Genomic DNA, 27,221 nt, shown 5'->3' on the forward strand with positions numbered 1-27,221 from the left:
ATCAATGTTTAAGCTTTTACATTTATATTAAAAAAAATAAAAAAATAAGCTGAATATAGAACGTGGTAATGCCTTTTAAACCTAACTAGAACTCAGCTTGCCATTAACAAAACTTACTGTACTTCCCTGTTTTTATTAGTCACAAGATTAAAAGATGGAACACATTTTGTAACAGATAATATAAAATTCTGCTGGAAATGATCAAGCTGATCACATGTTCAATTTCTGGTCTGTGTTGGGTTTGTTGCTCTTACCCAAGTGGCAGTAGAGGTACTACAACGGTCTTCACAATCCCTGGGTTTAGACAGGAAAATTAGTCAGAATTAACCATTCATGGTTTTGAATGTCAATTGAGGAAAGGACTGCACTTGGGCCTGCATTGAGCAGTGATATAAATGTCTTCAAGTGAGGAGAAAAAGTGATAGGAAAATTTGGCAACGCAAGTGCAATAAAAAAATCGTGTCTTGTGAATCTAAAAACTGGCAGGATTTTAAAAGCCAAAACTTCTCTTCACCTCCACCTTGCTTTTCCTCTGTCAGCAAATTCTGGCCAATAACCAACAATGATATTATGACTGCATATAGTCTGTTTGCTGTACAATCATGTTTTTGGGGGAGAAAAAGACTATTACAGCACTGTTTGTTTTCAGTAATTTGTAGATCAAACAGCAAGAGTGAAATTTCTGTCAGCAGATGCAGGTCATCAACAAACAAGCCCATGAATTTGTAGAATAAAATCCCCTTTTCAGGTCATTGCAAGTTCTTTATCTATAAATTCTCCACAATTCTTGCTGTACTTCAATTTTTTTTTTAATCTGTCCTTGGATGGGGTAATGCAGGTAGGTCCACATTTATTACCCATTCTCGCTTCCCTGTAAAGTTGCTGGTAGGCTTCTGCTGAATCCTTGCAGTCCTGTGATGATGGTGCTCCCACAATGGTATTACATATGCAATGCCTGGAGTCTTACCCAGTGTCATGCAGGTCCCCAACTTCCAAGAATGAGGCACATTAATTTCGCCATATGGACATTAAATTTCAAATTGTTGCTGGGAAGAAGAGAAGGCCTGATATAATGGATTGCCAAGCCCCCTGGCTGGAAAGACATTTTTGTATATTAACAGACATTATTTGTAGACAAAGGACCATTCCTCTGTCCCCAACACACAGAACAGACGCGGTCAGACCAGTTTAGTCATATGACTAACTGGCTGTTGCAGAGTTTGAACTGAGAGTTCTAAATTGGAGAAACAGTGTTGGAAGGCAGAAAGCTCTGTGCTCCTGGATTGAAAAAACCTCCTCCACTCATGTCTGCTTCAATCTCGTTCTCAAGGAATTCCAAAACCCACTGAAGACACATGAACCCCAAGAGAGAAAAGTCTCCTACATTGAACAGGGTTTAAGAAGAATACTGGGCCTTAACAAAAAGCAAGACTACCTACAATCAAGGACTCTACAGCAAGCTCAAAGCACAGTAACAAACCCCCTTCAGAGATTGCCTCACACCTTTTCACTATTTTTCTTCTGTTCTTTTCTGTCCCTATTTGCATGTGCATCACGTGTGCATCCTAGTGTGGGTGTGTCGTGTATTTGCAGGCGTCAACCAAATTCGAGTTTAAGTTTAAATTTTAATAAAATTTCACCTTTCTTCTTTAAACCTACGAAAGCCTGTTTGTGCTCATTTCCTTGCCTTATAATTGGAAAGCGGTGAACAAGAATTCACCAAGGGGGAGCTCAAAACACGATGTGTTTAAGATCGAACCCTGTTACAGTAAGACCAGGTGAAGGCTGAGAGAGACCCCTAGACACCTTTTTCACCTGGTTGTAACATCAGTAATAGTGAATAGTAACAATGATGTATGTCAGAGTCAGAATATTGTGCGACTTAGCGAGGAAGTTGCAGGTGACGGTGTTTCCACGCCATTTCTGCTGTTGTTTTTCTTGGGTGAAAGGAGGTTGCAAAAGAGAGAAATGCTGTCAAAGTAATCTTGATGAGTTGCTGCAGTACATCCTATTGATCACTCATACTGCAGCCACAATGATCTGGGAGACAATAAATCCAAAGGTACGCATACTAATCAAGCAAATTACTATGTCTTCAATGGTGTTGAACTTCTGGAGTATTGTTATTGCTGAACCCATCCAGGCAAGAGGTAAGCATTCCATCACACTCCTGACCTATGTCTTGTAAAAGTTAGAGAGGCTTTGAACTATCAGAGGTGAGCCACTGGTTAGAGCACACAGGCCCCTTCTTGCTCTTAAAGGCAAGTTGTCAATATAGTTAACTCCAGTTCAGACTTTAGTCAATGGTAACACCCAAGATGTTGATGGTGGGTACTCAGGAATTGTAGTGCAATTGAAGGTCCAGTGGGTTGGATAGACTTTGTGTTCTTCCAGATGGTAATTGCCCTCCACACAAATGCCAGGCATATTATCTGCCACTTATCAGCTGTGCCTGAATGCTATCCAAACCTATTGTGAGCTAACAAGGACTGCTCCGAATTATAAGTAGCAAAGAACACTGTAGAATCAGTTAACAGCCCAACTCCAGACCTTATGACTGAGTGAATACTTGATAAAAAGATAATCTGTGATATTGCCCCAATAAAATTAACAAAAGAAATAGCAACTACAAGCAAATGGTGACAAAAAATTCAGAAGGAAATTTAAACTACATAAAAGCAGATAATTTTCAAATGAGTTGTCCAAAGATAGATCGAAACTAAAATTTTATTTCCCCACACCAATACGTCACTCCCAAGCTATAAGCTCAGTCCAATTTGAGATCAATTATACACATTTACAGAAACATTAGAGAGGAACATTATAAAAGTTTGTAAGAAAATGCAAATACAAGTTATGTAAATGTTTTGTATTTAATCCACATGCAGTATAAATTTACTTCACAACAGGCAAGTGAAATACTTAAATAAAAGCAAAATACTGCGGATGCTGGAAATCTGAAACAAAAATAGAAAGTGCTGGAAAATCTCAGCAGGTCTGGCAGCATCTGTGGAGAGAGCAACAGAGTTAACGTTTCAGGTCTGTGACCCTTCTATTATAAGTGAAATACTTAGAGGAGTTAGATTTTTGAGTTTTTATTTGGTTTCACTGGTTACTGCCTATATATTTTTGCTCTTTTTATAATACATTTATGCACCATGTCCTTGGTGTTGTAAGGCCTTTCTTCTGCAATCACATAATTTTAATACAAAAGCAAAATACTACAGATGCTGGAAATCTGAAATAAAAACAATGACATGATTGGACAAAGTCAACATGGATTTATAAAAGGGAAATCATGCTTGACAAATCTACTGGAATTTTAGAGGATGTAAACAGTATAATAGGTAAGGGAGAAACAGTGGATGTGATGTATTTGGACTTTCAGAAGGCTTTCGATAAGGTCCCACATAAGAGATTAGCGCGCAAAGTTAAAGCACATGGGATTGGGGGTAAGGTACTGACATGGATAGAGAACTGGTTGGCAGACAGGAAACAAAGAGTAGGAATAAACGGGTCTTTTTCCGAGTGGCAGGCAGTGACTAGTGGGGTACCGCAGGGATCACTGCTAGGACCCCAGCTATTCACAATATATAATGATATAGATGAGGAACTAAATGTAACTTATCCAAGTTTGCAGGTGGCACAAATCTGGGTGGGTGTGTGAGCTGTGAGGAGGATGCAGAGAAGCTCCAGTGTAATTTGGACAGGTTGAGTGAGTGGGCAAATACATGGCAGATCAGTATAATGTGGATAAATGTGAGGTTATCCACTTTGGTGGCAAAAACAGAAAGGCAGATTATCTGAATGGCGATAGGTTGGGAAAGGGGGAGGTGCAGCAAGACCTGGATGTCCTTGTGCACCAGTCACTGAAAGTAAGCATGCAGGTGCAGCAGGCAGTTAAGGCGGCAAATGGTATGCTGGCCTTCATAGCAAGAGGATTCGAGTACAGGAGCAAGGATGTCTTCCTGCAATTATACAAGGCCTTGGTAAGACCACATCTGGAGTATTGTGTGCAGCTTTGTTCTCCTTATCTGAGGAAGGATGTTCTTTCTATGGAGGGAGTGTAGCGAAGCTTCACCAGACTGATTCCTGGGATGGCAGGACCGATGTATGAAGAGAGATTGGGTCAATTAGGCTTGTATTCGCGAGAGTTTAGAAGAATGAGAAGGGATTTCATAGAAACCTACAAAATTCTAACAGGACTGGACAGACTAGATGCAGGATGTTCCTGATGGTGTGGCAGTCCAGGACCAGGGGTCACAGTCTAAGGATATGGGGTAAGCCATTTAGGATTGAGATGAGGAGGGATTTCTTCACCCAGAGAGTGGTGAGCCTGTGGAATTCTCTACCACAGAAAGCAGTTGAGGCCAAATCATTAAATATATTCAAGAAAGAGATAGATATAGTTCTTAGGGCTAAAGGAATCAAGGGGTACAGGGAGAAAGCAGGAACAGGGTACTGAGTTTGGAGGATCAGCCATGATCGAGCGGTGCAGGCTCGAAGGGCCGAATGGCTTACTCCTGCTCCTATTTTCTATGTTTCTAATATGCAAGAAATGCTTAACATCTGTGGAGAGAGAAACAGAATTAACATTTCAGGTCGATTACCTTTCTGATGAAAGATCATTGACCTGAAACATTGGGCTGGATTTTTACCAGCCCCTTGGCGTCGTTGATCGTGGCAGGGAGGCCCGTAAAATACATGCGGGAGAGGCCTGCCTCGACCCACGACGCTGAGAAGGCCTCGCTGCATATTACCATGAAAGCACCTGATGTACCCGTCAACAACAATGCCTGCCCTGTTAGGAACCTTCAATTAAGTGAAGGAAACAACTTTATTTATCACATGGAAACGGGCATGTCTTATTCTAGATCGTGTGATCCGCCTCTCCTGAGGATCTGTCCATGCCGGAGGCAAAATCAACAGGCAGGTGCAGTGCACTTAGAGGCTTCCGGTCGTGAGCAGCAGACCCCAAGGGGAGCTCGCCATTACGGTTGTTGTGCATCTACAGGCCGCACATGACAGGCCAGCGGATGTCAGAGCACCAGTGTCAGAGGCGATTGTGCATGTAGAGAGGGTGGTGACATGTCTCTGTGCCCTGCTCAAGGATGACCTACAGCCCCATGGTCTTCAGTGGACATCCCTGGACTTTATTCCTCATACTGGCAGTGGTTCTCATGCTTGATGCCTATGCAGCATTTCAGGGACCCACGTGAGACTTTGTGGGGTCACACAGTCAGCAGTGCACCGCTGCATCAGGGAGGTCATTGATCTCCTGTTCCGGATGGCCAGTGAGTAGGTCTGCTTCAGGACAGACTTGAACAGCCAGGCCCAGAGGGCCATCAGTTTAGGTACCATTGACAGATAACCAAAGGCTTTAGAGTTCATAGACTGCACCCATGTGGCCATCAGGCTTCTTGCAAGGCTACCACCTGCAGACGTTACCATTAAAGGAATCCTCTCAATCTAGGTGCAGCTGGTATGTGATCACCAGAGAGGCTTCATGCAAATCTGGGCCTGCTTCTCAGGCAGCTGCCATGATACCTGGGTGCTGCGCCAGTCTCAGCTGCCACTGCTGTTCACTGAACTGGCTCAGATAGAGGGATGGCTTCTTTGAGACAAAGGCTATCCCTTGCAGACATGGCTCCTGACAACAGTGAGAGACCCCACCACTGCTGCAGAGGAGAGATACAATGCCAGCCACTGAGCAGGCAAATGACATGCTGAAAACATGCTTCCGATGCCTGGATAGATAGTGTCGTGACGTGTACTACAGGCCGAAAAGGCCAGCTCCTTTCTTTGCTGTTCACTGTGCTCTGCACTACTACGCACCCAGTAGGGGGCACGTCTGGCATGATGAGGAGAGAGGTCATAGAGTCATAGAGAAATACAGCACTGAAACAGGCCCTTTGGCCCACCGAGTCTGTGCCAACCAACAACCACCCATTTATACTAATCCTATGTTAATCCCATATTCCCTACTGCATCCCCACCATTCTCCTACCACCTACCCACACTAGGGGCAATTTACAATGGACCATTTACCTATCAACATGCAAGTCTTTGGCTGTGGGAGGAAACCAGAGCACCCGGCAGAAACCCACACGGTCACAGGGAGAACTTGCAAACTCCACACATGCAGTACCCAGAGCTGAACCCGGGTCGCTGGAGCTGTGAGGCTGCGGTGCTAACCACTGCACCACCCAGGATTCCTCCTCGGACTATGAGGACGCTGAGGACCTACAACAGGAAAGGCGCATGGGAGAGCAGATGGCACCCAGGCTTCACATGCAGGGCTAGTGTTCAGCTAGGGATGTATGGCAGTAGCTTCTCAGTCAAAGGCTCTCTGCTCCATAAGAACCGACATGAGCTCTGCAAGTCACATATCACCCTCGCTCACCTGCTGTGCACCAGTCCACATCTGCAGCATCCCTGTGTAAACCATTACAGGCAGCAGCTGACTGAGCCAACGCCCATGTCACTGCATCCGCGGAGAAGCTCATGAGTAATGGTGGCAGGGCAATGATGTTATTGCATACATTGGCTTTCCTGAAGGGCCAACAATGCAATGGGATGTGACATTGGCGCTACATGCTGGCACACATCATTCACACAAAGAAAAGTACACGTATGTTGAAGAAGAACATTTAGTGAAAGAAGTATTTACATTGCTGTGACATCCGTGCAATCCCATTTGTGTCAATGTGTTCTCTTTAAACACTTGAGAGTGCCCCTTATCGGTGCAACCTCTGCACTAGCAGCCTGACTGGAAGAAGGCTGCTGATCTGATTGCCCTTTGGCTGTGGTTGACTTTGGCGGTTGTCTTCTGCGCAGACGAGGCCTGGAAGGCCCCGGCTGGCTACGGGAATGATCGTTCATCCTCTTCCGGCATTAGACCCTTTGACAGCGATGGCCTCACGGCCTCACCACCTCCATATTACCCCAATTTCCATATTAAGAGGCCTATTGCATGGAATTCTTCCAGCTAGAAGAACAAGGATAGCAGACGCACCACCTCCAAGCCACATGCCATCCTGACTTGGAACTATATCGCTGTTCCTTCGCTGGATCAAAATCCTGGAACTCCCTCCCTAACAGCACTGTGGCTGTACCCGCACCAGATAGCAAGAAGGCAGCTCACCATGATCTTCTCAAGGGCAATTAGGGATGGGCAACAAATGCTGGCCTAGCCAGCAACACTCATATCCCATGAAAGAACAACAAAAAAAGATGTGCACTTTGGACACCTGCTGGCAGGCCCCTTTCAAAATGGAGTTAACCACATTGCCCTGCCATTAACAGGCCAGTAGGGCTTCTGACCCCATTTGAGGCCACTACCCCCAGGTGAAGGAAGTGAAAATGGACCCTGATTTGTGTGTAGTCTCTGTGGTGCATTTCCACCTATGGGAGATCAGGAGTTCTCCACTGTCAGAAGTGGTGTCTTCAGCTGAGACATTAAACCAACATCCTGTCAGTCTGTTTAAGTGATGTAAAAGATTGTTGGGTTCTTCCGGTATCCTGGCCAATAGACATCTCTCACCAACAACAGACTAGCTAGTTATTCAAGGAATTTGCTGTTCATGGAATCTTGGTGTGTGCCGTCTGGCTGACACATTTGCCTACATTACAACGATTAGACTTCAAAGCTAATTTGTTGGCTCTGTAGCACTATGGGACATCGTGGGAATGTGAAATACAATATATAAAGTTCTTCCTTCCATATTGAGGACATCTAATTATTTACTGTACAACCTTCGCAGTAAAAGCATACTTCATCAGCCCTTTGACAAGTTGTATTATACTCATTACGCATTTTAAGTTTATAGGTACCTTAATAAAGCTGCCTTTCAAGGTGAACACGGAGTTGTGTTCGTTAGTTTTTTTTTAAAACAGTATATCTTTCCATGGTTCAATGTCAATAGCCTTGTATTCCCTACAAACCAGAGTGTTATTATGTACTATATTTACCTAGACATTGGGTAAGAACAAGGGGTCAAATGAAGAATTCACCACTGTACTCAATTTACTAATCAGGAGGTGGAAGAATATACACTCATTCAAAACACGGAACAAATTTTTGAATATTAAACCAGAAAATAAATAGTATTCCATAGAAACCATATCATTTACAGTAATTGGAAATCTTACAATTCTCTTTGAAATGTCAAAACCAACACTTATACTACTCCTGCAACTCCCTGTTTGAATCTCTGCAATCAGGCTTCTGCCCCTGCTCTGGCACCAAACAGGCCTATTTAAAGTCACAAATGGGATCCACTGTGATTGTAACTGTGGTGCATTATTCCTCCCCAAACTCTCATCAGCCTTGGACAAGGTCAAATACAACATCAAAATAAAAGCAAAATACTGTGGATGCTGGAAATCTGAAATAAAAACAGAAAGTGCTGGAAGTACTCAGCAGGTCTGGCAGCATCAGTGGAAAGAGAAAAATTGAGTTAATATTTCAGGTTTGTGACCTTTCATCAGAACTGGCAAAGGTTAGAAACGTAATAGGCTTTGAGCAAGTGAAAAGGAAGGGGGGGAAGGGGGGAGAAGATAACAAAAGGGAAGGTGTGTGATAGGGCAGAGGACAGGAAAGATAAAATGACAAAGATGTCATGGAACAAAGACAAAGGGAGAGCTAATAGTTGTATGAAAAGACAAAAAAAAGTCCAGAGAGTGTGTTAATGGCAGAATAATGAACAGCTCTATCCAAAAGCAAAAACTGAAAAACAAGTTTAAGATAGGCCCATGGTTTAAAAAAATGGAATGAAATAAAAGTAAAACAAAATAAAACAAAAGGATGACTGCCTTTTTTTATTTTATTTATAAATACCAATAACAAAGGGATATGGGGATAGTGTGGGAAAAAGACATTGAAGTGTTGGAAGTTGGTGGAATGGGCAGACAGGGGGCAGATGAAGTTCAATGCAGAGAAATATGAGGTGATTCATTTTGATAGGAAGAACATGGAGAGACAATATAGAATAAAGGGCACAATTCTAAAGGGGGTGCAGGAGCAGAGGGACCTATGTGTATATGTGCATAAGTCATTAAAGGTGGCAGGACAGGTTGAGAAAGCAGTTAATAAAGCATACAGTATCCTGGGCTTCATTAATAGAGGCACAGAGTACACGAGCAAGGAAGTTATGTTGAACTTTTATAAGACACTAGTTCAGCCTCAGCTAGAGTATTGCGTCCAATTCTGGGCACTGCACTGGAGGAAAGACGTGAGGACATTGGAGAGAGTACAGAAGAGATTCATGAGAATTGTTCCAGGGATAAGGAATTTCAGTTACGAAGATAGACTGGAGAAGTTAGGACTGTTTTCCTTGGAGAAGAGAAGGCTGAGAGGTGATTTGATAGAGATGTTCAAAATCATGAGGGGTCTGGACGGAGTAGATAGAAACTGTTACCACTCGTGAAAGGATCAAGAACAAGAGGGCACAGATTTAAAGTATTTGGTCAGAGAAGCAAAAGTGACAGGAGGAAAAACTTTCCACACAGCAAGTGGTTAAGGTCCAGAATGTGCTGCCTGAGAACGGAGTGGAGGCAGGTTCAATTGAAGTAGTCAAAAGGGAATCAGACAGTTATATGAAAAGGAAGAATATGGGAGAAGGCAGGGGAATGGGACTGAGGGAATTTCTCTTCCAGAGAGCCAGTGAGGACACAATGGGCTGAATGACCTCCTTCTGCGCTGTAATAATTCTGTGATTTGAAGTGGATGATCAGCCATGATCGTATTGACTAGTGCAGCAGGCTCAATGGATTGAATCAATGGCCTATTCCAGCTCCTATGTTCCTATGTAAGCTGTGAGGAGAACACATAGAGGCTGCAAAGAGATATAGACAGATTACGTAAGTGGGCAACAGAAGGAGTATAATGTGGAGAAGTGTGAAGTTATTCACTTTGGTAGTCAGAATAGAAAAGCAGAATATTTTTTTTTAAAGTTATGGAACTTAAATGTTGATGCTCATATACTTGGATGTATTCATAGAAAGTTAGCATGCAGGTACAGCAAGCAATTAGGAAGGCAAAGGCATGTTGGCCTTTATTGCAAAGGGTTTGAAAGAAAAATAAAAAAAGTCTTGCAACAATTGTATAGGGATTTGTTGAGACTGCACCTGCAGTACAGTGCCCAGTTTTGATCTCCATATCTAAGGAAAGATATGCTTTCCTTAAGGCGTTACAGTGAAGGCTCACTAGATTGGTTTCTGGGATGAGAAGTTTATCCTATAAATGAGAGGCTGAGTAAATTGGGTTTATACTCACTGGAGTTTAAGAAAGAGAGGCGATCTGATTGAAACATACAAGATGCTGAAGGGGCTTGACAGGGCAGACACTGAGAGGATATTTGCAAGAAAATGGAGTTGAGGCATAAGATCAACCATGATCATACTAAAGGAGCAGGCTCAACAGGCCATATGGTCTACTCCTGCCCATCACTAGCTCCATACTCTTGCTGCAAATTCCATTCCCCTTCCTTACTACTGTCTCAAACTGAACCAGACCGTTCATAACTTCAGTGTCCTATTCTACCCTAAACTGAGTTTCCAACTTCACTCTCCACCATTCTCTCCTCCCATAGGAACCTCCTTAAAACTTACATTTTTGACTAAACTTTTGGTCACCCCTTCAAATATCTCTTTTCCAGCTTGCTATTTGTTTTTATTCTACACCATCGTCCCTTGATGCAGACCTCGATACACGCACAGGGAAAGCAGCTACCACCTTTGGCCAACTTGCGAAGTGTGCATGGGATAACACCAAGCTGACCCTTAGGGCCAAGCTGATGGTTTATAAGGTCTGTGCTCTCAGCAGCTTGCTGTATGGCTGTGAAACATGGGTGACTTACAGCTTCCAGAAAAAGCAGCTCAATAATTTCCATCTTCGCTGTCTGCGGCACATTATGGGTATATCTGGCAGGACAAAAATTACAAATGCAACAGTCCTCTCAAAGACAGAGCTCCAGTGTGTTGATATTAATCAAACAGAGGCAGGTGGGTCAGACACATCCGTAGGATGGAAGACGGTCACATACCTAAAAGACCTTCTGTGTGGTGAGGTAGCCGAGGCCAGACGACCAGTGGGCGCCCAAAGCTCTGCTTCAAGGATGCCTGCAAGCGTGATATGAAGGAGCTAAATGTTGACCATCGCACTTGGGAGTCACTAGCTGGTGAAAGAGGGAAATGGAGATACATCCTGTGTACTGGTGTGCACTACCACAATGACCAGTTGCTACAGCAGCTTCGCAACAGGCGCCAACGTCAAAAACAACAACTCACAGTGTCACTTAGCAGATTCACATGCAGCATTTGTGGCAGAACCTACGTCTCAAGGATTGGCCTTCACAGCCATCAGCAATATTGCACCAAGAGAAGACACCCCACCTAAATGGATTGTTTGCTGCATGTCCATCATCTTTTGTACATGGAAGGATGCCAAACACACGTCTGTGAAGCAGCTTTGCATGTGTTTTTCCACGTTCAAAACACTACATAAATGCAAGTTGCTTTCATTATTGTTAGCTATGCACAAGATTCAAAAATACATTTTCCCATTAATACAGCTGCAAAGCATACTGGAAACAGCCTATACAATGCTTAGATTTGGATTGCATGGTTTGACCTGGTAATACTGATCCATGGTTATCAAGGTACATCTCCCAGTTGTTCTGAAATGTGTATGACAGACAATTTGAGAATATGTATCCTATGAATCTATAGCCAACAGTAACCAAATTTAATCCTATGTGCTGTATGGCAGCTTAGTGGTTGTAGTAGTGGGCTAGAGCGGTCATGAGTTCAAATTCTACTTTAGCAAATCGTGAAATTGAATTCAACAAATCTGGAAATTTGTGGTCTAGCCATGAAAACTGCTGGACTGTCATAAAAACTCAACTAGTTCACGAATATCCTCCAGGGAGCTGCCATCCCTACCTGGTCTCATGCTACTTGTAACGCCCATCTCACATGATTGATTCTCAATACCTTCAGAACACAAGCATTTGGGCAATAAACACTACATTTTTAATGTTGCCCACATCCGAAGAATGTATTTAAAAATTCAACATATATTGCATCAATAAAACGGTTTCATTTCTGTAATAAGTAGCATTAGGCTCAAATCGTAACTTGTACCTTTCAAAGAGTGAGATGTACATAGATATTTTTCCAGTGACCCTTAGTTACCTTCACCCTCCATACAAGTGCTACACTGAACCAGTTCCAACTAGTTAAAATCACCTATTGTGTATATCAGTGCACTTTTTTTTTAAAACAGTAAACTGGATCCATCAGATTTTAGCATACTTCATATCAGTCACTGGAACTTGTTGAAGGCTGTGAGGGCCAGTATTGTTCACTGTAAGGACAATAGTACCTAATTTGTGTAGTCTAATATGACTGAGTAAGCAGCATTTCTTTCCTTCACCTACCACAAAAAGTTAAAATAAGCTTTCACTCAATTGATAAATTACAAAACATTGCTATTCCATTTTGCTTAACTAACCACTGGTTACATCAGCCGCACGCTAACACTGCAGCTGTATTTTTTGTACTCAATGTTTTTTCTTTCCATATACAAATGGAACTTCTGTTTTGTTTACAACACAATCCATGTTACAATCGGATAACATAAATTTACACAACAGGTGCTCAGATAACATTACTATATCTCAATCATCACATTTCAGTGTGACAAAATGTATCACATGGTGTGATAACATCAACATCTGAACTAGTTTTCCATCTCTGATTACTACAAACTTTCTATAATATGGTACAACAACATGAACAGAATTGAAACAGGAAGGGCACTGTTTCTTTCTATACAGTGATTCAGGAAAACTATTCCAATTTTTCAGTTTCTTTCTGAAGTCAGAGCTAATAGATCACACCAGCTCAATGAATTACTCTTAAATCACTACCAAATGTTTGTATATTTCTTTCCTCACCAAGGATATTTTACCCTGATAGTATTCGGTTTTCTAGGGAAAGAAAACAGGACACAAAATATCATCCTATGTCTTAGTGCTTATAATTAAACGGAATTAAAACTAAAAATAGTTATTTCAGTTGAATAAGCAAAATATTAAAGATGGGGGAAGGGGGAGGGAAGAAATGAACACATAGAGCACACCATTAGGTTTAATCTGAGCAAGCAATCAGGGAGCAGATTAGAATCAGGAATAACAAAGCAATCCTTGGAAACCAAGTAAGATGGCTTGGTCCTGCTCATGATAAACTGGCTGTCTGGCTCATCCACCGCTGGATATCGGACAAGTAATTGACAGTACAGTGAGAGTCGTGCAGTTCGTGGTGGTAGAGAAGTAAATCATAAAGCTTTGAAGCTCATTGTTGCCAATGTAAAGAAAATAAAAACCTGCAGTTATATTGCACCATATTATACTCCAGGGTATTTAAAGCCTTTTACAATCAATGATAACTTTTGACATACAGTCATTGTTATTGGGCTATTAGAAACTGAAAAATCAAAAGTCTTACATTTTTACTGAGCTGAGCTTTCTATCCCATAACATTTCCATCACCAAAACCACCTACTTTCACCTCTGTAATATTGGCAATCTCCACTCTTGCCTCAGCCCAACTGTCACTGAATCCCTCATCTATGTTTTTGGTATTCCAGATTCAATTATTTCAATGCTTTCCTATCCAGTCTCCCAGCTTCCACCATTAGTAAATTTCAGCTCATCCACAACACTAACTGGCATTAAATATAGTTCACCCAACAGCCCCATATTCACCAACTGAGATTGGCTCCCTCTCCAGTAACACCACAAATTTAAAGTTCTCATTCTTGTCTTCAAGTCCCTCAAAGGCTTCTTCCTTCCATATCTCTGTAACCTCCTATAGGCCTCCGCGAACTGTGCATTCCTCCAACTCTGGCCTCCTTTAGCCCTACCATTGGCACTGTGCCTTCAGCTATCTAGGCCCCAAACCCTGGAATTCGGTCTTTAAACCTCTCCACCTCTATTATTCTCTCTTCTTTTAGGATGATCCTTAAGTCTACCTCTGACAAAGCTTTTGCTCGTCTGCCCCAATATATGGCCCAGTATCAACTTTTCTCTGATAACGCTCCTATGAAGCACCTTGGGATGATTAAGTACATTAAAGGTGCTTTATAAATGAAAATTGTTGTTGCAGGTAGACAAACAAGGCAACAAATCCACACACAGAAAATGAATGAATGATTGGATTATCTGTTTATGACCCTATGTGTTGAGGGAAGGACACCAAGAGAACTGCCCTTTTCTGAATATTGCCTTGGGATCTTTCACTTCCACCTGAGCAGGCACTTTTGATCCATACTGAAATATCAACCTAGAATATATGCTCAAATCCATTGTGTGACATGTGTGCATATGGAAATCACTAACACCAAGGGGTAACATATCAACCAGGAATAGAAAAGGGCCAATGATGGAACCTTCAAAGATGCCAGAGGTGACTGGAGAAGCCTCTGCAGATATGACGACCATGTAGGAACAGGTAAAAGTGGAACCATGAGAAGGCAGGACCACACCTAGATGTTCATGATACAGAAGAGATGGTAGAGAAGAACACAGTCGCCATTAACAAAGGAACAGACAGGTTAAGAATAACGAAGGATAACATACTGAGGTTGCAATTACAAATGTGGCTTTGTCTAGAAAAATCCTTGTGCATGGTGCAATTCAAAAAGGGATTGTAAGAAAAGGGAACAGTAGGAAATCCATGTACAGAGCTAGGTGGTAATGACAAGGAAAGGACCAAGAGAAAAGCAAGATGGGAGGGAACTTGGAGAACAGAGGGCTACAGAGTTAGACTATTTAAAGTACGGGACAATGATAATAATTTTGAATGATTGCAAATTCAAAAGAAAGAGTTTACAATAACAGGAAGCACTGAGTCCAGGAGCAGTAATGCAGTGGTCAGGCATTGATAGAAAAGTGATGCGGGGTTGGGGCAGAAGAGATAATGGGAGGCTATGGGTACTCAAATTGGCAGTGTGTGATTAGTGCTGCTCCCCAGGGATCTGTACTGAGGCCTCAACCTTTTATTATATTTATGTCTTTAATGAAGGAATAGAGAGCCATATACTTAAGTTTGCTGATGACACCAAGTTAGGCAGCACTGTTAAATAGTCATAGATGGGGGCAGAAAGTTGTAAAGGGACATTGATAGATAAAGGTGAGTGGGAAAAACTATGGCAGATGAAGTTCAATGTGGGGAAGTGTGAGGGCATCTACTTTAGACCTGAGAAAGATAGGTCAAATTATTTTCTCAATGGCAAGCAGCTAGGAACTGTGGAGTAAAGAGATTAAGGGGTCCAAGTACAGAAATTACTAAAAACCAGTGGCCAGGTACAAAAAAAAATTAAAAGGACTATGGAATGTTATGGTCTTTATTCCAAAGGTGCTGGAATAGAAAGGGTTAGAAGTTACATTAGTTTTATAAAGCTCTGGTTAGACACCATTTAGAATATTACTTTCAGTTCTGGGCACTGCCCCTCAGGAAGGATATATCGACCTTTGAGGAGTGCAACACAGACTCACCAGAATGATACTGCGATTAAAGGTGTTGCATAATCTAGGTTTATATTCCCTTGAGTATAGAAAATAAGGGGGAATTGAGGTGTTTAAGATGATTAAAGGAGTTGATAGTTTCTCTCCATCTACCCTACTTCCTCTGGTGGGAGATTACATCACAGTTGTGGGGGGCATAACCTTAAAATAAGAGTTAGGCCATTAAGGGGTAATGTCAGGAAATATTACTTCACAAAAAGGGTAGTGGAAATTTGAAACTACCTCCTCCCAAAGGTTGTTGAGGATAGATCAATTAAAAATGCCAAAACTGAGACTGATAGATTGTTGTTAGGTATTAAGGGTGACAGAACCTAGTGGGTCAATGGAGTTAAGATACAGTTCAGCCATAATTTAACTGGATGGGGTAACAGGCACAAGGGGATTGAATGGCCTACTCATGTTCCTATGTTGCTTGGCGACTACAAACTGGCTACGGCAAAGCATGGAGGATAACCTCAATTTAGAGCCATTTTTTTTTATTAATTCATTCATGGGATGCGGGCATCATGGGCAAACCAGCATTTTTCACCTCTCCCTTATTGGCCTTGAGAAAGTAGAGGTGAACCACTAGACTGACGGACAATACCTGAAGTCTAGGTCCACGTTGATTGGGGTATTTAATTTTCAATATTATTTAATGTTATTTCATACATATTAATGGTAGGCAGACATATTAATTTTTATTAATTCATGGAATATGAGTGTCGCTGTCAAGGCATTTGTTGCCCATCCCTAATTACCGTTGAGAAGGTGGTGATGAGCCATTTTCTTGAACTGCTGCTGGCCATGTAGTGCAGGTACTGCCTCAGTGCTGTTAGGTGGGGAATTCCAGGATTTTGACTCAGCGACCATGCAGGAATGGCAATATATTTCCAAGTCAGGATGGTGTGTGCCTTGGTCGGGACAGCGGAAGTGATGTTCCCTTGTGCCTGCTGCCTTCATGGGGCAGTACTGATTCAAGCATTATGGGACAGCAGTAGATGGTAATCAGCTGGAGGTTTCCTTGCCAATGTTTGACCTGATGCCATGAGACTGCACGGGGTTTGGAATCAATGTTGAAATCTCTCAAAGCCACTCCCTCCTGATTATATACTTCTCTGCCACCTCTGGTGGGACTGTCCTGCTGGTGGGACAGGTCATACCCAGGAATAGTAATGGATGAGCTTGGGACTTTGGCTGAAAGGTATGATTCTGCGAGTACAACTATGTCAGGCTGTTTAACTATAATCCAATAGTTTCGTGATCACCATTACTGTTACTAGCTGCTTATTCCATATTTATTAACTAAATTAAAAAATTCCCCAGCTGCCATGGTGAGATTTCAACTTGTATCTCGATCATTAGTAAAGGCCTAGTAGCTACTAGTTACTAATACAGTAACATTATGACTGGTGTACCCTGAAAGACATTTCACTTGTGAATAAGAATCAATAATGCTGGGTGTTCCTCTCACATGTTTACTGGAACATAAAGACATTAGGCCCAAAAGACTATCCCTACCGAGCCACCAGATTCACAAAATCTTCTTTTTTCAAAAATGAATCCAACAGTAATTTTTATTTGCTATGATTGTTCAGATATTTATAAAAGGTCTAAAAAAAAAGAGGACAGAAACAATGAATCACACTCTATACCATCAATTTATCAAATACAATTTAGAGGATATAGTTAATACATTCTAAACAGTGGCACAGAAGTATTAGAATCAAGAAAACACCCTAGTCAAAAGTCCCATGTAGATTTTTTTCTTTAAAACAAATTTCCTTAAGCTAGGCTTATCCCTCTTAGAAGTACCGCACCACATAATGGAACTGAACATCTTCCCTGAAGTATTAAGAACCCCAATTAATTAATAGGAAGGTTGAAGATAGAATGCAATTTGTTTCCTACAGGCCAATCTCATTAAATTGCAGAATAATTCAAACTAAAATTCTTGCAAGATTTGGTCCAAAAGGAAAGCCATTGGATTTACTTATAGGAAGCACTAAAAGGCATATATCTTACAGTATTGAAACAAATAGGCATGAAGAAGGATCTCCAACCCAAAATATTGACTGACTTATTTCTGTTTCCAGCTGTTCTGTTCTTCAGATTTTCAGCATCTGTAGTATTTTGTTTACTACTGATATTACCCATGTGTCAGATAGCAAATAGAAACAAGCATTTGTGCACTCATTAGATATAGCCAAGCAAGGGTCCACAAAGGCCAGTGCTCGGACCAGTGCTTTTTTGATATACATTGGAATACAGAGCAAAAGTTGAAAATCTGCCAATGATACCAAAATTGGAGGTGTGGCAAACAGTGACGATGATGCCAATCAACTGCAGCAGGACACAGATAGGCTAGCAGAATGGACAGACAATTGGCAGATGGAATTTAACACAGAAGTGTGAGATGATACATTTTGGCAGCAGGAATAGGGACAGAGGGACCTGGAGGATCCTGTGCATAGACTTTTGAAGGTGGCAGGATACATTGAGAGAGTAGTTAGCAAAGCATATGGGATCTTGGGGCTTCACAAATAGAAGTAGGAGTACAAAGGCAGGGAGGTTATGCGGAACATTTAAAAAGCTCTGGTTAGGCCACAACTAGAGTATTGCGTTGAGTTCTGGTCACTATACTTTAGGAAGGATATGAAGGTCCTTGAGAGGGTGCAGAGGAGATTTACCAGAATGGTTCCAAGGACGAGGGAATTTAGCTACACAGTTAGGTAGCAGAAGCTGTGGTTGTTCTCCTTAGAGCAGAGGAGGTTGAGGAAGATTATGACAGGTTTAGATAGGTAGACAAAGAAAATTTGTTCTCATTAGCAGATGACCAGGGGACAGTTTTGGGCAAGAGATACAGGGGTGATGTGATAAAGAACTTTTTTTACCCAGGAAATGGTAACGACCTGGAGTTCGCTGCCTGCGAAGGTGGTGGAAGCAGAGATGATCAATGATTTCAAAAGGAAATTGGATAGGCACATGAGAAAAATATATTTGCATGGATGTGGGGACTGACTGGATTGCTCTGCAAAGAGCTGGCATGGACTCGATGGGCGGGAAGTATTTCTTAACTTCACTCCTTAATGGCCTGGCCCTACATTGCAAACTACTTTTCAAGTCCTAAACTCCACAACCAGCAGAAATAGTTTTCCTATCTGTTCCCCTTAATACCTTGGAAACTTTGATCAAATCACCCCGTAACCTTTGTAATGACTCTACGACTCATTATATTCCTTACAAGTCTTGCATCAATAATAATTAGGTAATATCATCACATGGCAGATCATAAAGTACTAGCACATTCCTATGTGATTACTCATGATAAGGTTTCATAAGAGAAAATGCTATGTAAGCTGTATTATCCAAAAATAAAAATATCTAGCCAGCTTTGAGAATAGCCCTGGGAGCATCTGAAAGAGGGTTCAAGTTCTAAAAATATTTAGAGAGAGGATCTAAGGGTCTGGGAGCCACATCCCAGGGTTCTAGGAACAAGAATAGGTCATTTAGTCGCTCATACCCGTTCAGCCATTCAACGTGATCATGACTGATTTGCAACTTAACTCCATATACCCATCTTTGTCCCATATCCCTTAATACCTATAGTGAACAAAAATCTATCAAATGGATTTAAAATTAACAATTGTAACATACAGGAGAGAGTTCCAAACATTTATGACCCTTTGCATGCAGAAGTATTCTTAACTTCACTCCTGAATGGCCCGGCTCTACATTTCAAACTACTTTTCAAATCCTAAACTCCCCAACCAGTGGAAATAGTTTTCCTATCTGTTCCCCTTAATACCTTAAAAACTTTAGTCAAACCACCCCTTAACCTTCTAAATTCCAGGGAATTCAACCCTAGTTTGCGTAATCTCTCCTTGTAACCTAATCCTTGGAGTCCAGGCATTATTCCAGTAAATCGACACTGCACTCCTTCAAGGGCCAATAGGCACAGTGGCGCAGTGGTTAGCACCGCAGCCTCACAGCTCCAGGGACCCGGGTTCAATTCCGGGTACTGCCTGTGTGGAGTTTGCAAGTTCTCCCTGTGTCTGCGTGGGTTTTCTCCGGGTGCTCCGGTTTCCTCCCACAAGCCAAAAGACTTGCAGGTTGATAGGTAAATTGGCCATTATAAATTGTCACTAGTATAGGTAGGTGGTAGGGAAATATAGGGACAGGTGGGGATGTTTGGTAGGAATATGGGATTAGTGTACGATTAGTATAAATGGGTGGTTGATGTTCGGCACAGACTCGGTGGGCCGAAGGGCCTGTTTCAGTGCTGTATCTCTAATCTAATCTTAATCATATCCTTGATAAGGTGTGATGCCATGTACACTGTACACCAGGTATGTTGAAACAGGCTTTATATAACTGTAGCATAACTTCTACCCCCTTGTATACTCATCATCTAGATATAAAGACCAGCATCCATTAGCCTTTTTGATTATCTTCTCTAGCTGTCGACAACATTTTAATGATCTACATACATGGACCCCCAAGTATCGTTGGCTCTCCATTTTTCACCATTTTAGAAAGCACTCTGATCTATCCGTTTTAGGTCCAAAGTAGATGGCCTCACACTTGCCTACATTGAAATCTATTTGCTATAGTTTTGCCCACTCACTAATCTATTAAATATATTTGTAACTTTATGCTTCCATCTACACTGCTTATAATGCTATCTTGGTGTCATCAGCAAACTAATGCCTCCTAATCTCATCATCTAAGTTGTTAATTAACATGGTGAATAGTTGAAGCCCCAACACAGATCCTTGCGGGACACCACTAGTCACATCCTTCCAATTATACCCATTAACCCTACTCTGTCTCCTGCCACTCAGCCAATTTCCTAACCAAGTCTATAATTTGCCCTCAATTTCATGGGGTGGCACAATGGCGCAGTGGTTAGCACCACAGCCTCACAGCTCCAGCGACCCGGGTTCGATTCTGGGTACTGCCTGTGTGGAGTTTGCAAGTTCTCCCTGTGACCGCGTGGGTTTCCGCCGGGTGCTCCGGTTTCCTCCCACTGCCAAAGACTTGCAGGTTGATAGGTAAATTGGCCATTGTAAATTGTCCCTAGTGTAGGTAGGTGGTAGGGAATATGGGATTAATGTAGGAGGGGATGTGGTAGGGAATATGGGATTAATGTAGGACTAGTATAAATGGGTGGTTGATGGTCAGCACAGACTCGGTGGACTGAAGGGCCTGTTTCAGTGCTGTATGGCTTCAACTTTAACTAACAGCCTCTTCTGAGAGATTTCATCAAATGCCAGAACTTTGAAGCTGGAGTCTTTAGGAACATGGTATCAGATCCTGGAATCTGAGAATCACTGGGAGGGTAATTCTGGGACCTAGTGGCATTGTAGAGGAAGGTCTCAAGGTCTGGGAGCACTAGCCATTTGTGAACACTGGGAGAAAGTTTCTAAATGTGGAAGTGGGGAACAGGAATGCTCTAAGAAGGGAGTCCTGAGGCCCAACAGGAATGATGGGCAGGGGCTTTTGGAGCATTGGCCAGAGTCTGGTAATATTGCAGGTTACGAGGATGTTGAGGAAAGCAGAATCTAACCACCTAGGAGAATCTGCCATTCTTATCTTCATGCTCCTGACTTAAAGTATTTTAATATAATTTTCTTACTAAAATTAATGGATAGGGATGCATAAATTTCTGATATGTTCTCCCTGCAAGTGGCAATGGTGCAGGGTTGTGAGGAAAGGCAGTGTAATTTATTGCATGATTAGTGAGTTTCCTGAATTGCAGTCTTCAATAAGCATACAACCCCATAAGCAAACAGAAGTTTAAAAAAAACTCTAAATGCTGGAAATACTCAGCAGGACTGGCAGCATCTATGGAGAGCGAAGCAGAGTTAACGTTTCAGGTCAGTGACATAAATGTTAACTCTGCTTCTCTCTCCACAAATGCTGCCAGACCTGAGTATTTCCAGCATTTCTTGTTTTTATTTCCAATTTCTAGCATGTGCAGTATTTTGCTTTTATTTTAGAAGTTACTTCAAATTGCATTTTCAGGGTTTTTAATATATCCATTCCTTAAAATATATAAATGGCTCAGAATAGATTTACTAGCTGAATTTTCTACTGCAATTAGTAATATTCTATAAACAACGTGATTTATTTTCAAACCAGAAAGTATCAAAGAAACCACTATTACAGCTAATACTTTTCATTAGGTACCACTATTCACAGGTATTAAAAAGTGTAAATCATTGGCAGAATTGCCTAAAATAAAGGGGTTGAGAATTCAATCGCCACTTTCTTTCCAAATCTTTTCGAATAAGTAGGCTTTACATTGCTGTAACTGATATTTTGTAAAAGCTTTAAGATATCCAGTGGGTTCATCAATAGTGGCAGATAACTTTGTACAGCAAAATTACATTATAAATATTTCCATTGGGATTAATATTAAATGTTAACATAAAAGTATGACAAAAGTTATGACAACAGGAAGTGAAGTTTGTGAACTGGAAGAACTTGTGCTCTGTGGGTTGAGTTGAAATTGACATTCTGTAAATGTGGCTTGAAATGATGTTATGCAGAAAGCCACAAATAGCAGATGCAGAAACCACCCTAGTTGGCCTTGATTTTTTTTTTATAAATTAAAAAGCCATTAGTGTTGATTTCACTGGAAATACTTCATGAAACACATCATTAAAATCTGGCTGATTGTCAGCTAGTCACTGAGATTAGCGACAAACACTCAGGCTGGGAAACACATTGATATCTTTGAACCTTGAGTAACTGTTGTATTTGTTTATGTAAAAGCTTTCTGTTTTCTTTGTTTCAGCCTGATCTTCAAAGTAAAAAAGGGTGTTGAGAACCTTAGTTTGTGTTCTCTCCTCTCATAAACCTAACCCCTTTTGAAGTCCACTGTTCTATAGCCAGGAAGCAGCAATTCTGAAGGATAAATGGAAAAATCTTGTTTGACTTATGGAGCATAGTTGTTTTTATTCATTCGGGGGATGTGGGCATCACTGGCTAGGCCAGCATTTGTAGCTCATCCCTAATTGCCCTTGTACTCATTAAGAACCCTGCCCACATCTTCTGCATCCAAGTTACCTTGTACATCTTTGATAGGCCCTACCCTTTCCTTAGTTATCCTCTTTCTCTTAATGTACTGATAAAACATCTTTAGATTTTCCTCGATTTTACCTGTCAATATTTTTTCATGCCCTCTCTTTGCTTTCCTAATTTCCTTTTTACTTCACTCCTGAACTTTCTATACTCCTCCAGGCTTTCTAAAGTATTAAGATTTTTGTGACTGTCATAAGCTTTCTTTTTCTGTTTTATCTTACCCTATGCTTCTAGATAACCAGGAGGCACAGATTTGGTGTACCACCCTTTTTCTTTGTGGGGTCATGTCTACAATGTGCCCACAGAATCTCACCTTTGAATGCCTCCCACTGGTTTACCACTGCTTTTTCTTCAAGTAGCTGCATCCGGTCCACTTTCGCCAGATCAGCTTCGTAAAATTTGCCTTCCCCCAATTTAGAACTTTTACTCCTGTTCTATCTTTGTCCTTTTCCATAATACTGCTAAATCGAACTGTATTATGGTCGCTATCTCCAAAATGGTCACCCACTGCTACTTCATCCACTTGCCCAGCTTCATTTTCTAAAACTAAATCTAGAACTGCACCCCCTCGCATTGGGCTTGTTACATGCTGGCTAAAGAAAAAGTTCTCTTGAATGCAGTTCAAGAATTTTGTGTCTTCTGTGCCCTTCACACTGTTTGTATCCCGGTTGATATTGGGGTAGTTGAAATCCCCAACTATTATTGCCGTATTGTTTTTGCACTCAAATTTGCCTACTTGTCTGTTCTTCTATCTCCCTCCCACTACTTGCAGCTGCCCCTTTAGGTTCATTTCTGAGCTCAACCCATATGGCCTCATTTGATGATTCATTTAGCATAGCATCCCTCCTCACAGCTGTTATTGATTCTTTAACCAATAATGCTACACCTCCTCCTTTTTTATCCCCCTCTCTATCCTGCCTGAAAACTCTATAGCCAGGGATGTTGAGCTGCCGTTTCTGCCCCTCTTTAAACCAAGTTTCCATCATAGCAATGATATCACGCTGCCATGTGTCTATCTGTGCCCTCAGCTCATCGGCTTTATTCGCTATACTCCTTGTATTTAAATAAATACCTTTAAACACTGTCAAATTCCTGCTCTGTACACTTTTTAACCTTTGCTTCTTCTGTCTTTCAGAGTCACTCACTAATTTTCTGCCTCCCATTCCTTGCTGTGAATTTGTCCTATCTGAAACTGCCCTCAGGTTTCCATCCCCTGCCAATCTAGTTTAAACCATCCCCAACAGAACTAGCAAACCTTCCTGCAAGGGGGATCTCATTGTTTCCCAGTGAACATTCACTCATTTTCTCTCTCTTCCGGGCTCTATATGTCCCGCTTTGATCTCACTGTTTACCAGTAAACTCTCCTTTGGTAGACCTAAGGAGGCCTGCCTCCTTGTCTTGAACTAAGCTTGAGGAGTAGTGCCCCTCAAGCTATATGAACAGACGAATTAGGAGAAGTAGGCCATTCGGCCCCTCTAGCCTGCATCGCAATTCAATAAGATCATGGCTTATCGGTCTGTGTCTCTAATTCTACACTCCCATCGACCCTTGATAACCTTTGATTCCCTTCCCTAACAAGAATTTATCTACCCCCGCCTTAAATTATTCCTTCTGAGGCAGAGAAAATTTCTCCTCATCTCTGTCCTAAAAGGGCGACCCCTGAGCGGCACAGTGGTTAGCACCGCAGCCTCACAGCTCCAGGGACCCGGGTTCGATTCTGGGTACTGCCTGTGCGGAGTTTGCAAGTTCTCCCTGTGACTGCGTGGGTTTTCGCCGGGTGCTCCAGTTTCCTCCCACAGCCAAAGACTTGCAGGTAAATTGGCCGTTGTAAATTGCCCCTAGTGTAGGTAGGTGGTAGGGAATATGGGATTACTGTAGGGTTAGTATAAATGGGTGGTTGTTGGTTGGCACAGACTCGGTGGGCTGAAGGGCCTGTTTCAGTGCTGTATCTCTAAAATTAAAAAAAATAAAAGTGCCCCCTAGTTCTGGACTCCCCCATAAGGGAAAACATCCTTTCCACATCCACCTTGTCAAGACCTTTCAGGACCTTATATACTTCAATCACGTCTCTCCTCACTCTTCTAAATTCCAGTGAAAACAAGCCCCCTTTCCTCATAAGACAACCTGCTCAGGCCACTGACCTGAAATGTTAACTCTGCTTCTCTCTCCAAGATGCTGCCAGACCTGTTGAGTATTTCCAGCATTTCTTGTTTTTATTTCAGATTTCCAGCATCTGCAGTATATTGTTTATATCAAACTAGTAATCCTCCTCTGAACTGCCTCCAAAACAATTCCTCTCATAACAAAGGATAGCATTCCATTAGCCTTCTTTAACTTTTTGTGACTCAGGCACTAGAACACTTAGTGGGCAATTATGAGGGCATGAAAGCAGAGCTAGCTAAAGTGAACTGGCAAATCAAGTTAAGGGATAGGTTAATAGAGATGCAGTGGCAGACATTTAAGGGAATATTTCAGATTACACAGAATAGATACATTTCAACGAGAAAGAAAAATTCCAAGGGTGGGACCCGCCATCCGTGGTTAACTAAAACAGTTAAAGATAGTATCAAACTTAACAAAAAAGCACATAATTGCGCAAAGATGAGAGGTAAGTCAGAAGATTGGACAGAATGTAAAAAACAGCAAAGAATGATTGATAAGGCAAAATTAGAGTACAAGAGAAAGCTAACTGGAATTATAAGGACAGATAGTAAGAGTTTCTATAGATATTTAAAAAAGAAAAGAGTTAAAGTGAGCATTGGTCCTATAGAAAGTGAGTCTGGGGAATTAATAAGGGAAAATAAGGAGATGGCAGATGAATTGAACAAGTATTTTGCATAGGCCTTCACTATTGAGGATACAAGTAACATCCCAGTATTAGCTGTAAGTCAGGAAGTGGAAGGGAGGGAGGAACTCTAGAAAATTACAATCACCAGGGATGTGGTACTGAGCAAATTGTTGGAGCTGCGGCTGACAAGCCCCCGGGTCCTGATGGACTTCATCCTAGGATGTTAAAAGAAGTGGCTAGTGAGATAGTTGATGCGTTATTTTTAACTTTCCAAAATTCCCTAGATTCGGGAAGGTTCCATTAGATTGAAAATAGCGAATGTAACTCCTTTATTCAAAAAGGGAGGGAGACAGAAAGCAGGAAACTACAAGCCAGTTAGCTTAACATCTATCTTAGGGAAAATGTGAGAAGCTATTATTAAAGATGTTATAGCAGGGCATTTAGAAAAATTCAAGGTAATCAGGCAGAGTCAACATGATTTTGTGAAAGGGAAATCATGTTTAACCAATTTATTGGAGTTCTTTGAGGGAGTTACATGTGCTGTAAGGGGAACTGGTGGATATATTGTACTTAGATTTCCAAAAGGCATTTGATAAGGTGCCACATCAAAGGTTATTTCAGAAAATAAAACCTCATGGTGTAGACGGTAACATATTGGCATGGATAGAAGATTGGCTAGCTAACAGGAAACAGACAGTAGGCATAAATGGGTAATTTTCTGGTTGGCAAGATGTAATGAGTGGTGTGCCACAGGGATGTGTGCTGGGGCCTCAACTTTTTACAATTTATATAAATGACTTAGATGAAGGGACCGAAGGTATGGTTGCTAAATTTGCCGATGACACAAAGATAGGTAGGAAAGTAGCTTGTGAAGAGGACATAAGGGGGCTACAAAGGGATATAGATCGGTTAAGTGAGTGGGCAAAAACCTGGCAAATGGAGTATAATGTGGGAAAATGCGAAATTGTCCACTGTGGCAGCAAGAATTTAAAAAAAACATATTATCTAAATGGTGAGAGATTGCAGAGCTCTGAGATGCAGAGGGATCTGGGTGCCCTAGTGCATGAATCGCAAAAGGTCAGTATGCAGGTACAGCATGTAATTAGAAAAGCTAATAGAATGTTGTCGTTTATCGCAATGGGAATTGAATACAAAAGTAGGGAGGTTATGCTTCAGCAATACAGGGCATTGGTGAGACCACATCTGGAGTAGTGTGTACAGTACTGGGCTCCTTATTTAAGGAAGGATGTAAATGCATTGGAGGCAGTACAGAGAAGGTTTACTAGCCTAATACCTGGAATAGGCGGGCTGTCTTACGGGGAAAGATTGGACAGGCTAGGCTTGTATCCGTTGGAATTTATAAGAGTAAGAGGTGACTTGATTGAAACATATAAGATCCTGAGGGGTCTTGACAAGGTAGATGTGGAAAGTATGTTTCCCCTTGTGGGAGAATCTAGAACTAGGGGTCACTGTTTAAAAAAAGGGGTCGCCCATTTAAGACAGAGATGAGGAGAAATTTTTTCTCTCAGAGGGTCGTGAACCTTTGGAATTCTCTTCCTCAAAAGGCGGTGGAAGCTGAGTCTTTGAATATTTTTAAGGCAGAGGTAGATAGATTCTTGATAAGCAAGGGGGTGGAAGGTTATCGGGGGTAGGTGGAAATGTGGAGTAATCAGTTCAGCCATGAACTTACTAAATGGCAGAAGAGGCTCGAAGGACCCAGTGGCCTACTCTTGCTCCTAATTCATATGTTCATATTCCTCTGCACCTCGGAGTTC

General features: G+C 41.7%; 1 protein-coding gene across 1 annotated transcript in view; it reads right to left on the minus strand.

Moving 5' to 3' along the window:
• The window catches only part of LOC137369914 (copine-3-like), a 97,933-nt gene that overhangs the window by 59,068 nt on the left and 11,644 nt on the right, over positions 1–27,221 (minus strand). The gene's annotated exons all lie outside the window — the stretch shown is intronic.

This window comes from Heterodontus francisci, chromosome 5 (assembly GCF_036365525.1).
Source record: "Heterodontus francisci isolate sHetFra1 chromosome 5, sHetFra1.hap1, whole genome shotgun sequence".
NCBI lineage: Eukaryota > Metazoa > Chordata > Chondrichthyes > Heterodontiformes > Heterodontidae > Heterodontus > Heterodontus francisci.